At 40.8% G+C, this 12777-nt stretch overlaps 1 protein-coding gene across 10 annotated transcripts in view; it reads right to left on the bottom strand.

Moving 5' to 3' along the window:
• LOC108589162 (uncharacterized) overlaps positions 1–12777 on the bottom strand; it is a 434713-nt gene that overhangs the window by 122207 nt on the left and 299729 nt on the right. Inside the window, exon 1 of one of the 10 annotated variants that reach the window (XR_013529714.1) lies at positions 965–12246. The exons of the other annotated variants lie outside the window; for them this stretch is intronic. The gene's annotated coding sequence lies outside the window, so the exon portion shown is untranslated. Of the gene's footprint in view, positions 1–964; positions 12247–12777 lie in introns of those variants that run through there. 10 annotated transcript variants of the gene reach the window in all.

Raw genomic sequence — 12777 nt, 5'->3', positions numbered from 1 at the left:
ACTGGTTTCTTCCACTGTAGGGAGGGGAAGTCAATTGAACCTCCACTAGACAGAATTTATTTGCATGTGTATAGATAAGAATTATCTGCCCTACCGCCAGTTTTCTACAAGTTCACTTATATCCAAAATAGCTCAGAAAATGAAAAGCAGACACTACATAGAATCCAATAATCAAAAAGGTGTTCTTTAAAGCAGTGGTTCCCAGCACTTTTGGAACCAGGGGCCAGTTTTGTGGAAGACAATTATTCCACAGGATGCAGGGGGCGGGGAGGGGTATAATTTCAGGCTAAAAATGTTCACCTCAGATCATCACGCATTAGATTCTCATAAGGAGCATACAACCTAGATCCCTCACATGCCCAGTTCACAATAGAGTCTGGGCTCCTATGAGAATCTAATGACAGGAGGCTGAGCTCAATTGGTCATGCTTGCTCACCTGCTGCTCGCCTCCTGCTGTGCAGCCTGGTTCCTAACAGTCCACAGACACTACCAGCTGGGGATTGGCGACTCCTGCTCTAAACAGTGCATATTTTTAGGCCGGGCACGGTGGATCAAGCCTGTAATCCCAGCACTTTGGGAAGCCGAGGCGGGTGGATCACAAGGTCAAGAGATCGAGACCATCCTAGTCAACATGGTGAAACCCCGTCTCTACTAAAAATACAAAAAATTAGCTGGGCATGGTGGCGCGTGCCTGTAATCCCAGCTACTCGGGAGGCTGAGGCAGGAGAATTGCCTGAACCCAGGAGGCGGAGGTTGCGGTGAGCCCAGATCGCACCATTGCACTCCAGCCTGGGTAACCAGAGCGAAACTCCGTCTCAAAAAAAAAAAATGCATATTTTTCTACTGAAAACACCTACTAATCTTTTGGTTCATTTATAACTCTTTCACAATTTTTCCTTACTATAGTCCTATATTCAACCACTGGTTTACAAGGATTTCTCAGTTATCACTAAATTTCTGTTACCTGTTGCTGCTAAAGAGATAATAGAAGTCTGCCTCTAGAATGCTGTCTCCTTTTCCTTGGGCTAACCTTTCCTGAAGAATGTTGCTTGGAGCAACTGAAAAAATAGAGAACTGGGATCACATTGGGCTTACAGAGCAGACTGTACTGTGCTTGCCTGCTCATAAAGGTTTGTTTAAAAATGTCTACCCTAACAATGAAATTTACCAAAAGCTTGCTTTCATTATAACTTTGAAACAAGGTTGTGGCAGAAAAGTAGCCCTTATCAACTTCAAACATTTTGGGCTATTACCTTTATCTATCAAAAAGAACCCAAGTTGTACATAAAAAATTGACAGGTAAATTTACAACAGGCATAAATTACTGCCATGGTTAGTTCCCCTTTTTTTCCCCCTTTTGGAAGAAAGTTATCAATTCTGCTTACTAAAAGTCAGAAGTAGCATTTGTAAAAGATTTTGAGTGGGGACCCATAATGGATTTTGACATCTGTGAGCACACATCTGGCTGTTAATATTCTGCTCCTGGTTCACATGTTGTCTAGTCCTAGTGTGGCACAGACACAACCTACTCAACCTGAAGTCAAAGGGACCAGAAAACACAATTTTTATTCTTTACCTATTCCTCCCCCACTCCTCCAGCCCCGAATCTCTTTATCTTGATGAAAACCTCCCTTTATTTGGTCTGTGAGGAAGGTGGCAGTAGGAAGAGGAGGGAGGCAGGTGTGGAGCCCCAAGCTCAGCATCTCTGAGTCGATATTTTGTGCTCTTTTTAAGTAAAAGTATATCACTGGACTATAAGATACTCTGGCAGTAACGACATCAAGATGTAAACACATATGACTGGTGAGTAAGTACACTCAGATTACCCAGCTTGGTTATAGAATTAGAATTTCCATACACCTCCAAATGAACTCTTGAAAGCAGGCCTCAGTGAAAAGGAGGTAAAACAAAGACTACAACATATGGTTTATCTTTTCAGTAATTGCATTTTCAAATGTAATCCTATACACTTTTTCCCCTTAAATAAAGTCTTGTTTAAAACCAAATGTTTCTCTGTTAACACAGAGTAGGCAAATGAGGGTCCACACGCGGATATTGAGATATTCAGTGGTTTCATGGTTTTGAAAAGTCTGAATTAACATGATGTACTTGTGGCCTCCTGGAGAATAAGGCTGTGCAAAGGGAAAAGTGGTTAAGACCTGGGCTTGTGTCTTCCACATGGACAAGCTTTTTCAGGCCACACTCAGTTGCAGAATCAGCATTTTTTTTCAGAGGACAGGGCAACTGTGCACTATAACATATCCCACATGTCCATATCAGAACAGCAAGTTTCTTGCTCTGAGAAAAAAGTCTACCTTCAGCTCTCCTCCTAAGTAGAAGGCTTCTACAGAATTCTTATGTCTCTGCAGTCACTCTAAGCCGAAAATGTGGCTGTTTTTAGCTTTTAATAAAGCGAACATGATCACCTGTACTTATGAATGAGACATTTTGAGTCTGTTTTCTATTCTGGTGATAATCTGAGATTACTACACCTTTCCAAATGCCTGAATTTTCTGTTCATGTGTCAGGAAACATGTCATCCCTTCATGGGGAAGAAAAAAAATCACCTTTGCTAATGTAATCTTGTAAGAAATCAGACAGCAACAGGGCAAGAGTCTAATGGCAGAACAGGGCCTTAGAGATGGACTAGTGCAGATTAAGTAAGAGAAAGGCAGATGACATTTAGCAGTCAAAGAAGTACGGCAGGTACTGTGGGTTTCTTTGTTCAACCCCTATTTAACCCTCCTTCCTCCTTGATCTGCAGAGTGAGACAAGCTAAAGTCTACATTTCCCACACTTCTTAGCTACTGGGGTAGTGAATACAAATTAGATTCTACCAGTCAGATGTATTTGCCTGAGATTTAGAGATAAGCAAAGGAGGCTATTTTCATGCAGTTGTCACTTCTGGCAAATCGTGCCATAAAGATGTAACTATTGAGAGGCCATTTTGCTGGTGTCTTAGTCTGTTTTGTATTGCTATAGCAGAATATCTGAGTCTGTGTCATTTACAAATTAAAGAACTTTATTTGGCTTATAATTCTGGTGGCTGAAGAGTCCAAGATTGGGCCGCTGACTCTGGTTAGAACCTCATGCTGCTTTTCTACTCATGGTGGAAAATGGAAGGGAAGCTGGCCCGTGCCAAGAGCTCACATAGGGAAAGAGGAAGCAAAAGAAAGAAACCAAGGAAGCCAGACTCTTTTGAACAACACTCTGTCCTAAGAACTAATTTACTGACTCACCCCTGACCCTGTGGGAGGGCATTAATCTATTCATGAGGGATCCGCCTCTATGGCCCAAATACCTCCCACTAGGCCCCACCTCCAACATCACCACATTGAGAATCAAATTTCAACATGCATTTTGGTGGGAATGAACCATATCCAAACCACAGCAGCTGGTCACTTGCAGGGTTGCAGTATCAAATAACCAGTCTCATGAATGTCAGGAGGCAGCAGCAGGGACCACAGCAGCACAGCAGCAGCCTGCTGATGCCTTGGCCACAACCATGAACAGTCATGTGCTGGGACCTTGATCCTAACCCCTTCAGTCCTTCCACTAACTTTATAGGCACGTAATTCTCTGTATTAAATCACCTTCTGTCTAAAACACCCACGATGGTTTTGTTTCTTGTGATTCACTCTAATTTGGAGGATCAACACAAACAGATCCAGAGTAGATGAAGGAGTTTATTTAGAATCATAAAATCAAATAAAAAGTAAAATGGTAAAATGAATAAACAAACCAACAAACAAATCAGGCAAGCTAGTGCTCTTAGGGAATATAAAACACACCTCCATCTAAGCTGGTTCAATCTAATGGTGCAAATAAAAGCAGGTATGGAATTATTTAATAATTCAAGTATCTTAGCAATCAAAAGGAAAGGAAACTCGCCAATTAGGTTACCTAGAATTATTTTCATCAGTGCAATAAAAGTGGTCATTACAGTTGACCCTTGAACAACATGAGTTTGAGTTGCCTGTGTCCACGTCTGTGTGGATTTGCTTCCACCTCTGCCACCCCTGAGACAGCAAAACCAACCCCCCTTCTTCTTCCTTTTCCTTAGTCTATTCAAGGCAAAGATGATGAAGATGAAGATCTTTAGGATGATGCACTTCCATTTAACAAACGGGAAATATATTTTCTATTCTTCATTATTTTCTTAATATTTTCTTTTCTCTAGTATGCTTTATTGTAAGAATATAGTATATAATACATGTAACATACAAAATATGGGTTAATTGACTGTTTATGGTATTTTAAGGCTTCCAGTCAATAGCAGGCTATTAGGAGTTAAGTTTTGGGGGAGTCAAAAGTTATACATAGATGTTTGACTGCTCAGGGGGTTTGATGCCCTTAACCTTGGCACTGCACAAGGGCCAACTCACTGAAAATAGCTCTGATATGTTTCTCCTTCAGTCTCTCCTCATATCATTTTCCTTCTCTGATTCATTTCTTTAACAAATATTTATTGAATACCTAAGGTTTTCCAGGCACTGTTCTAGACACTGTAGGTACAGCAGCAAGTAAAACAGACAGGGACCCTCATTTATGGAGCCTGCCTTCTGATAGAAGAGATAAACATTAAACACATAAACAGATACATAAAATAAGGTCACAGAAAGGTCAGTATTAGAAACAAAGTAAGGCAGCATAATGGGATAGAGAATGACTGGAATTGGTTGGTTCAAGTTGATACAAGATGGTCAGGGAAGGTTCTTTAAAGAGGACCCTCTTGGACAATGACCTTCTCAGTTAGCAAGTAAAAGTCATGGAGGGGAGTTTCACAACCTTAAGGTGGGAAGAGCAGAGGAACAACACAGAGGCCCGTGGAAGTCAGAAACAGGGAATAAGGGAGGTGACAAGAGATTAGATCAAAGATATAAGCTGGGTCCAGATCACCAGAAGTCTTGTACACCATGATGAGAAATTCAGATTTCATTACCACCACTCCTACCGTGTATGCAACCATCTGTTAAACACTGTTTTGACAGAATCAGACCTATAAGGTTCTTATTTTTAAAATTAGCTACAATATGAAGCTTGAAGAATAATATGTGACATTATAATTAAGTAGAAGTTTAAAATAATAAAAGCCTAAAGCATATGCACACCTTCATACCACACATTCAAGAAATCTGACCTGCGATCTAGGAGTTTTTACATATAGAAGGTGGACAGTATGCCATCAAGCACTCTTCATTGCCCATTGCCACTGCTCCTGCAAAATCTATCTCCGCAAACAATAAAAGGAGTCCTTCCTTAGTCATGAAGTCCTTGCCTATGCCTATGTCCTGAATGGTATTGCCTAGGTTTTCTTCTAGGGTTTTTATGGTGTTAGGTCTTATGTTTAAATCTTTAATCCATCTGGAGCTAATTTTTGTATAAGGTGTTAAGGAAGAAGTCCAGTTTTGGCTTTCTGCACGTGGCTAGCCAGTTTTCCCAACACGATTTATTAAACAGGGAATCCTTTCTCCATTGCTTGCTTTTGTCAGGTTTGTCAAAGATCAGATGGTTGTAGATGTGTGGCATTACTTCTGAGGCTTCTGTTCTGTTCCATTGGTCTATATCTCTGTTTTGGTACTAGGACCATGCTGTTTTGATTACTGTAGCCTTGTGGTATAGTTTGAAGTCAGGTAGCATGATGCCTCCAGCTTTGTTCTTTTTGCCTAGGATTGTCTTGGCTATGCAGGCTCTTTTTTGGTTCCATATAAAGTTTAAGGTGGTTTTTCCCAGTTCCATGAAGAAGGTCAATGGTAGCTTGAAGGGGATAGCATTGAATCTATAAATTACTTCAGGCAGTATGGCTACTTTCACAATATTGATTCCTCCTAACCATGAGCATGGAATGTTTCTTCATCTGTTTGTGTCCACTCTTATTTCCTTGAGCAGTGGTATGTAGTTCTCCTTGAAGAGGTCCTTCACGTCCTTTGTTAGTGTATTCCTAGGTATTTTATTCTCTTTGTGGCAATTGTGAATGGGAGTTTGCTCATGATTTGGCTCTCTGTCTGTTATTGGTATATAGGAATGCTTGTGATTTTTGCACATTGATTTTGTATCCTGAGACTTTGCTAAAGTTGCTTATCAGTTTCAGGAGATTTTGGGCTGAGAGATGGGGTTTTCTAAATATACAATCATGTTGTCTGCAAATACAGACAATTTGACTTCCTCCTTTCCTAACTAAATACACTTTATTTCTTTTTCTTGCCTGATTGCTCTGGCTAGAACTTCCAATACTATATTGAATAGGAGTGTTAAGAGAGGGCATTCTTGTCTAGTGCCAGATTTCAAAGGGAATGCTTCCAGTTTTTGCTCATTCAGTATGATAATTGGCTATGGGTTTGTCATAAATAGCTTTTACTATTTTGAGATACATTCCATCATTACCTAGTTTATTGAGAGTTTTTAGCATAAAGCACTTTGAATTTTGATTGAAGGCCTTTTCTGCATCTATTGAGATAATTATGTATTTGTTGTTTTTGGTTCTGTTTATGTGATGGATTACATTTATAGATTTGCATATGTTGAACCAGCCTTGCATCCTTGGGATAAAGCCACTTGATAGTGATAGATAAGCTTTTTGATGTGCTGTTGCATTTGGTTTCACAGTATTTTATTGAAGATTTTTGCATCAATGTTCATCATGGATATTGACCTGAAATTTTCCTTTTTAGTTGTGTCTCTGCCAGGTTTTGGTATCAGGATGATGTTGGCCTCATAAAATGAATTAGGGAGGATTCTCTCTTTTTGTATTGTTTGGAATAGTTTCAGAAGGAGTGGTACCAGCTCCTCTTTGTATGTCTGGTAGAATTCAGCTGTGAACTCATCTGAACGTGGACTTCTTTTGGTTGGTAGGCTATTAATTGCTGCCTCAACTTCAGACCTTGTTATGGGTCTATTCAGGGATTCAACTTCTTCCTAGTTTAGTCTTGGAAGGGTGTAAGTGTCCAGGAATTTATCCATTTCTTCTAGATTTATTGGTTTATGTGTATAGAGTTGTTTGTAGTAATCTCTGATGGTAGTTTGTATTTCTGTGGAATTGGTGGTGATATCCCCTTTATCATTTTTTATTGCATCTATTTGATTCTTCTCTTTTCTTTTTTATTAGTCTGGATAACGGTCTATCTATATTGTTGATCTCTTCAACACTCATAGATGGGTGCTGAATAGTGAGAACACATGGACACAGGGAGGGCAATATCACCCACTTGGGTCTGTTGAGGGGGTGTGCAGCTAGTGGGAGGCATAGCAGGAGTTGGGGAGACTGAGGAGGGATAACATTGGGAGAAATACCTAAAGTAGGTGAATGGGGGGTGGAGGCAGCAAACCACCATGGCATGTGTATAACTATGTAACAAACCTGCAAGATCTGCACATGTACCCCAGAACAAAAGTATAATTTTAAAAAAAGAAAAATAAAAGTAACAATCTTAAAAACAAAAAAAGTCCTTCCTTAAAATACTATGTCCCAGGTTCCTAATTTCAGACCACAGCTGATGGTAAGTTAAGCACTGTGAAATTCTTTGGGTTTCATCATCTTTTAAAGCCAACAAGAGAGTCCATGTGATTTTTGGAAATTTTAATCCCTTCTAACCCCTAGAGATGGGGAGGAAGCACCAATTGTGTGCCAGAAAAGTGAGCTGAAACGAATTATGTAGTGGGCTTAATAGAACCACCATGTGACAAAATATTCTGTTTTAATTTATGAAAAGTACTTCCTTGCATGTTCCACACCCACCTCCCTTGGGGCTTCCTGGTCAATCCATTCAACTGCATCGCTTAAGAATTAATTTTTTTTCTCCACAGCCAAAGCTATTAGGGCTACAAGACAAAGATCACCATCTCCATTCCACTGGTTCAAAGGCATTTCCCTCAGGAATTTCCTTCCTCCTCTACTCCAATATAATTCTAAATAATACTTACCCACCCCAGTTTTGAAACATAGTTTAACTTATTCATTTACTTAGTTGTTAGAGTTTGAGAACAAGACTACCAGCTCACAGATCAGTTTTTCAAGCAACCTTTCCCAGGCTCCACTCCTATACTGAACAACGTCTTATCCCACAGTCAGGATATAATTTTAAATAATGTGGAAACTCCCACCTATGGTGGAATCCTAGACAATCACTTACTCTCTCTGGATCTCAGTTTGCCCACATATAAGGAAATAATTAAATAGGAGGAAGAAAAAACAAGATGAACTAAGATGCTCATAGGAGCACTAAATATAATGGTAAAAAATTAGAAATGACTTAGGTTCCAAAACGTTAAAACCGTAACAATATTTTACTAGCTTTGTACAATAATAAAATCAACTAGAATTTGTGTAGCATATTACTTTGTAAAATATTTACATCACCTAATTTGTAAGCAGCCTAACAAAAAGCAGACCAATTTATGATTTTTATTTATTTTCATTTTGCAGATGAGAAAATGAAGGCTCCAATAAGCTAAGTGGGTTGTAGAGCAGTTGCTCAGACACAGCATGGTAGAATGTAAGTATCATGGAGTCTGCAGTCAGGCAAGGTTGGTCTCTTACATTAGCTCTACTACCATGTAGCATTATGTTTTTTTCGAAGGTTGTTATATTAGCTTCAGTTTTCTTATCAGTAAAACAGGATAGGTAGGTGTGCAATGAAAACAGAAGAACATGTGGAATGTAGCGTCTAGCATGTAGCTGTGATAATAAATTCTAGTTTCCTTTCCCTTTGTTTAATTGTGAATACCATATCCTAGTAACTATGCCATTGCTACCTCTGCCGCGACTAGAACTAGCTACCAGGTCATTCTACTTTCTCTTATCTTCCCAATCTGAGGCAGTGTTTCCCACCACCAACTTTATTGATACCCCCTGGCCTAGGGCTACCCACAACCAACAGACAGAAAGAGAAAATAGCCCTTCCACCATCCGCAGAGTCCAACAATCTCATTCCTCCTGACTGACTTCTGAATTTCTGCTTGCCTCTTTTAATCTGTGGCACTTGACTCCTTAGTTGAGCCGCCTAGTAACAGAAAACAATGGGAATATTTTCACAGCTCTGCATGCTCTGGGGTTTCTGAGCAATCTGGGTTAGAAAGTGAGTGAATGGCAAACAAGGGTATACAGTTAAGGATAGTAAGTTACCTAGGATAGATTTACAAGTTTCTCTCCCCTGGAGCCATATGTTCACATTTCAAAGGATTCTAACACCCTAGGGCCCTTCCCTTCTCTACTTAGAGAAGATTTGCTCCCATTAGAAAGCAAAGGGTTTTATTTCTTCTCCCAGGAGGGAAGAAAAGACAGTTGTGCAGCTGCTCCTGTATGAGCTCCAAGATTTGTAATGTCATCATGGTGCCCTGAAAAAGAAATGGACATGTAGAACGGAGACACAGATCATCAGTCTGCTGCTGACCTAGAAACCTTGTGTTTATTGTAAGGATAAAATAAATGAACGTAAATGTAAAACATTGTCTCCTAGACTTGATTTATTATCCACAGAAGTCTGAAATATCTTTCAGCTCCCCTCCTGCTTGGTTGAACCTGGGTCATTATCATCTACAGAGTCATTTCAAATGAACGCATAGGAAGCTCAGTTTGATAGTAGTTCCAACCCTTACTAGACAGAATCGAATGGAAAAGAGAAATCTGCTGCCTTGAGAACCAGAGTTAAACACTCAACTGAATATTAAATTTTCATTTAGAGAGCATAGAGAAAGTATATGTTGGAGGAAAGCAAAGGGTGAGAGAGACCCAGGAAATTCACCAGCCACTACTAAACAGAAGATTACCACATAACACTTCACTGTTTCAACTATTTGGGAATGCAGAAGGGTCTCTCAGGCCATCTATTCATTCTTTTGTCAGAGCAAAGAAACTTCCAACAAGATGATGACCCCAGTAACAGAAGAGTTGGGAAGAACATGAGAATGATGCTTCTTGCCCTCCTATACCTAGTTCTGCCAAGATATTGGAAGCAAACCTCCTAATCCCAATCGCAGTCAAAATCTTCAGATTTTGGCAGCTAACTTTTCTTACATGTCTGTTTTATAATGACCTTTTCGAGTCAAAACTGTCTTCATTCAGAAGCACACCGGAAGTCAATCTCAGTAGGGTTAGATCAGACTTTCGTGTTACTATCAAAGTGCCCCGGATCCAGGTCACAAGATTAGTTGAGTCAATACAAATGAGCCTCCTCAGCAAGAACATTAGTGAGTGAAAAAGGCCAACCTATGGCTGATTCACTTCTCTTGATTCCAATGAGTTCAGGCTCCCACCACAGCCTTGCCCTCAGACTTTAGATTTCTGGTGTGCTTCTGAGCCATTCTTTATTGTCCTTTTGTATGAAGCCTAAAGGAACCTGCTACTCAGCTAAATTGCTTCTCTCCAGATCCAAAGCACAGTCTGCAGCCCGGCTGGCATCTCTTTGCAATCCACTCTGTCTGATCCCACTTCTTACCGCTAAATCCAATCCGTTCAGCATTTGACAAAAGTGAGAACTTAGAAAACCTGTTTTTGTTTTTCCTTTTTTACCATCTCAAAGGCAGATTTATTCTATGGCTTTGGACAAGTCACTCAACCATTCTTATCTTTGTTCTTTTAAAACATAAGTAGCCAATGTGGATTGTCAGCACACAGCTATCCGTGTTTCCAGGAGTGGTGTTCAGTAAATTATCAAAACCCTCTGGAAGGGTTAGTTTATACAAAGCAGCCAAATTCCAACCTTGGAGAGGTTAATCCCCTCATAAAACAGCATAAAAACACAGAGACATTAAGTTTCAAGAGGATGGAATATGACTCTAGCTAGATGTCCTGCCCTAAACCTCAGCCAATGTCATAAGCCAAAAAAACCTCAATAATTGAATGCATTTGGATAAGACAATGACAAAATCAATTTCCTGAATGATGGAAATTTTATCTGCCCCAGTGGCTTTTCTCCATTGCATGATGGCATAGAAACTAGCAAGGAAAAACTATTTTATTGGGTAATGGACCAGTATGCCAATATATCATCCTCACTATTTTTCAATTTCTGAGGAACAATGGATAAGATCAGTGCCCTGCCACTGTGAGGCATCAACCCAGCTGAAAATATTAATACATCTAATTTACTAAAAAAGGCTTTAGGATGACAGGAATGATCATTGTTGCCCACGGAGTTAAGCAGTTTGGCTGCACTGAGGAGGACAGCTAATTGTGCTTATCTTATCTGATTCTGTTATCATTGTAGAGTCAGCTTCTGCTGGGGGCCTGGAATCCTGGGAAACTGACCTCTTGGCTCTGGAGCTGCTAAATCATAGAAGCCTGTGGGCCCCACTCAGCTCACTTAGAACATCTAGGCAGTTTTCACTCTTTACTGGGTGAGAAACCGCAGAGAACAGCTTCCATCTCAAATTAGCAACGATCATGGTCTCTGCTCTGTAAGGCACGCATCTACAAATTCCTGCACCCAGCGTCAGTGATTAGGCCAGCTTTACTTTTGAAGTAGACAGCAAATGGGTAATCCCATTTGCTTATGTAAATATGAGAAGAGTGTGCTCTGTTTAAGCACAGTGCAAGACTCTTTTATCAGCTGCTTTATAAGCCTAACATTCCCTTCCCACCCAGAATGGCCAGTTAATATTCCAGGGCTAAATTTTTGGAGAATTACTCTACCATATGGAAGTAGCAAATGAAGAACATAAAAAGCAGAAAGAGCTAAGCCCTGGTGTATAGTGGTCTCAAATTCACTCATTATTCATATGAGTGTAAGAAACACAGGGAACAGGAGAAGGTCAGTAGGGTCCATAGAGGCCATTCCTTTCCAATAAGCTCTTTTTTTCCGAGGGCAGCATCTAATTGCTTCTGTGCTGCTTACAGTTGGGCCTGGGATTCTGTTCCAAATATTCGTTACTCTCAGAAAGGAAAAAAATGTTGCTGGTGACTGTTCTGTATTTCAGTTTTTGAGTTTCAAATACTATTCAATTATAGTATTACTGCTTTGTACTATAGCATAGTGTTGCTTGCATACAAGTTCTTAAGCAGAGGGGGGTTATAGATGAGCCCCTGGGAAGATTCTACTTCCCAGGATGCTTTGCTCCTTTCTGAGTGATAGAACTAGCCACTTTTAACCCCAAGTGTTTGTTTATCATTTTCCATGGGGGATGTGCTACTGGAAAACAGTGGGGAATAGGGTCAGTAAAGTGGGATAGATATATTTTTTAAAAAGAAAACATGTCCCGGATTCTCAAGGAAATAGATGGGTAGAAATGGCCTGAGTATTATCTGCTTTCCAATGATTATAACTTTTTTCTTCCTTCCCTCCCTCCCTCCCTCCCTCCCTTCCTTGCTTCCTTCATTCCTCCCTCCCTCCCTTCCTTCCTTCCTTGCTTCCTTCATTCCTCCCTCCCTCCCTCCCTTCCTTCCTTGCTTCCTTCATTCCTCCCTCCCTCCCTTCCTTCCTTCCCTCCCTCCCTCCTTCCCTCCCTCCCTCCCTTCCTCCCTCCCTTCATCCTCCCTCCCTTCCTTCCTCCCTTCCTTCCTTCCTCCCTTCCTTCCTTCCTTCCTTCCCTCCCTCCCTCCTTCCCTCCCTCCCTTCCTTCCTTGCTTCCTTCATTCCTTCCTCCCTCCCTTCCCTCCCTCCCTCCCTCCCTTCCTTCCTTCCCTCCCTCCCTCCCTTCCTCTCTCCCTTCCTTCCTTCCTTCCTCCCTTCCTTCCTTCCCTCCCTCCCTCCCTTCCTCCCTTCCTTCCTTCCCTCCCTCCCTTCCTCCCTCCCTCCCTCCCTTCCTCGCTTCCTTCATTCCTCCCTCCCTCCCTTCCTTCCT

This window comes from Callithrix jacchus, chromosome 19 (genome assembly GCF_049354715.1).
Source record: "Callithrix jacchus isolate 240 chromosome 19, calJac240_pri, whole genome shotgun sequence".
Classification (NCBI taxonomy): domain Eukaryota; kingdom Metazoa; phylum Chordata; class Mammalia; order Primates; family Cebidae; genus Callithrix; species Callithrix jacchus.
This window is presented reverse-complemented; position numbering and strand designations above follow the sequence as displayed.